This window comes from Arachis hypogaea, chromosome 5 (genome assembly GCF_003086295.3).
Source record: "Arachis hypogaea cultivar Tifrunner chromosome 5, arahy.Tifrunner.gnm2.J5K5, whole genome shotgun sequence".
In the NCBI taxonomy this organism is placed as follows: domain Eukaryota; kingdom Viridiplantae; phylum Streptophyta; class Magnoliopsida; order Fabales; family Fabaceae; genus Arachis; species Arachis hypogaea.
This window is the reverse complement of record NC_092040.1, coordinates 25,862,481-25,864,638: the sequence shown is the minus strand read 5'-3', so window position 1 is coordinate 25,864,638 and position 2,158 is coordinate 25,862,481. Positions and strand designations below refer to the sequence as shown.

Genomic DNA, 2,158 nt, shown 5'->3' with positions numbered 1-2,158 from the left:
AGTTAATCCTGAACCTGAAAGTACTCTAAAGAGAAAACTAAGAGAAGCTAAATTACAACAATCCAGAGGCAACCTTTCTGAAATTTTTGAACAAGAGGAGGAGATGGCAGCCGAAGCCAACAACAATAATGCAAGGAGGATGCTTGGTGATTTTACTAAACCCACGTCCAAGTTTGATGGAAGAAGCATCTCAATTCCTGCCATTGGAGCAAACAATTTTGAGTTGAAACCTCAATTAGTTGCTTTAATGCAACAGAACTGTAAGTTTCATGGACTCTCATCTGAAGATCCTTATCAGTTTTTAACTGAGTTCTTGCATATTTGTGAGACTGTTAAGACGAATGGAGTAGATCCTGAAGTCTACATGCTCATGCTTTTCCCTTTTGCTGTAAGAGACAGAGCTAGAACATGGTTGGACTCACAACCTAAAGGTAGCCTGGACTCCTAGGATAAGCTGGTCACGGCCTTCTTGGATAAATTCTTTCCTCCTCAAAAGCTGAGCAAGCTTAGAGTGGATGTTCAAACCTTCAAGCAAAAAGATGGTGAATCCCTCTATGAAGCTTGGGAAAGATACAAGCAGATGACCAAAAAGTGTCATTTTGACATGTTTTCAGAATGGACCATATTAGATATATTCTATTATGGTCTATCTGAGTTTTTCAAAATGTCATTGGACCATCCTGCAGTGGATCCATTCACTTAAAGAAAACGCATGCAGAAGCTCAAGAACTTATACATGGTTGCAAATAACCAATTCATGTACACTTCTAAGAGGAATTCCGTGAATAGTGGGACGCCTCAAAGGAAGGGAGTTCTTGAAATTGATGCTCTAAATGCCATATTGGCTCAGAACAAAGTGTTGACTCAGAAAGTCAACATGATTTCTCAAAGTCTGAATGGATGGCAAAATGCATCCAACAGTACTAAAGAGGCAGCCTCTGAAGAAGCTTATGATCCTGAGAACCCTGCAATGGTAGAGGTTAATTACATGGGTGAACCTTATGGAAACACCTATAATTCATCATGGAGAAATCATCCAAATTTCTCATGGAAGGATCAACAAAATCCTCAACAAGGCTTTAATAATGGTGGAAGAAACAGGCTCAGCAATAACAAGCCTTTTCCATCATCTTCTCAGCAACAGACAGAGAATTCTGAGCAGAGCCCCTCTAATTTAGCAAACTTAGTCTCTGATCTGTCAAAGGCCACTTTAAGTTTCATGAGTGAGACAATATCCTCCATTAGAAATTTGGAGGCACAAGTAGGCCAGCTGAGCAAGAAGGTCACTGAAACTCCTCCCAGTACTCTCCCAAGCAATACTGAAGAGAATCCTAAGAAAGAGTGCAAGGCCATTGACATAGTCAATATGGCCGAATGCAAGGAGGAGGGAGAGGACGTGAATCTCAATGAGGAAGACCTCATGGGATGTCTCTCAAGTAAGAAGGAGTTCCCTATTAAGGACCTAAAGGAATCTGAGGCTCATATAGAGACCATAGAGATTCCATTAAATCTTCTTCTGCCATTCATGAGCTCTAAAGACTATTCTTCCTCTGAAGAGGATGAAGATGTGACTGGAGAGCAAGTTGCTCAATATCTAGGAGCCATCATGAAGCTAAATGCCAAGTTATTTGGTAATGAGAGGAAGCATGAACAGCTTCTCTCAATGCAGAGTCAAACAGAGCCCCCACAGTCAAACTCTAAGTTTGGTGTTGGGAGGCCACAACCAAACTCTAAGTTTGGTGTTGAACCCCCATATTCAAACTCTAAGTTTGGTGTTGGGAGGTCCCAACAATGCTCTGAACATCTGTGAAGCTCCATGAGAGCTCACTGTCAAGCTATTGACATTAAAAAAGTGCTTATTGGGAGGCAACCCAATTTTTATTTATCTAATTTTATTTTATTTTTATTGTTATTTTGTGTTTTATTAGGTTCATGATCATGTGGAGTCACAAAAAAATATTAAAATTAAAAACAGAATCAAAAATAGCAGAAGAAAAATTACACCCTGGAGGAAGGACTTATTGGCGTTTAAACGCCAGTAAGGAGCATCTAGCTGGAGTTCAACGCCAGAACAGAGCATGGATCCGGCACTGAACGCCAGAAACAAGCAACATCCTGGCGTTTGAACGCCAGGAATATGCCCTGAGGAAAGCTGGTG

General features: G+C 40.7%; 1 non-coding gene across 1 annotated transcript; it reads right to left on the bottom strand.

The window, feature by feature from the left end:
* Positions 1–502: 502 nt before the first annotated feature.
* LOC112804392 (small nucleolar RNA R71) lies at positions 503–606 on the bottom strand. Its single transcript, XR_003202998.1, has one exon. It is a non-coding gene; the product is annotated as a small nucleolar RNA R71 (small nucleolar RNA).
* Positions 607–2,158: the final 1,552 nt, after the last annotated feature.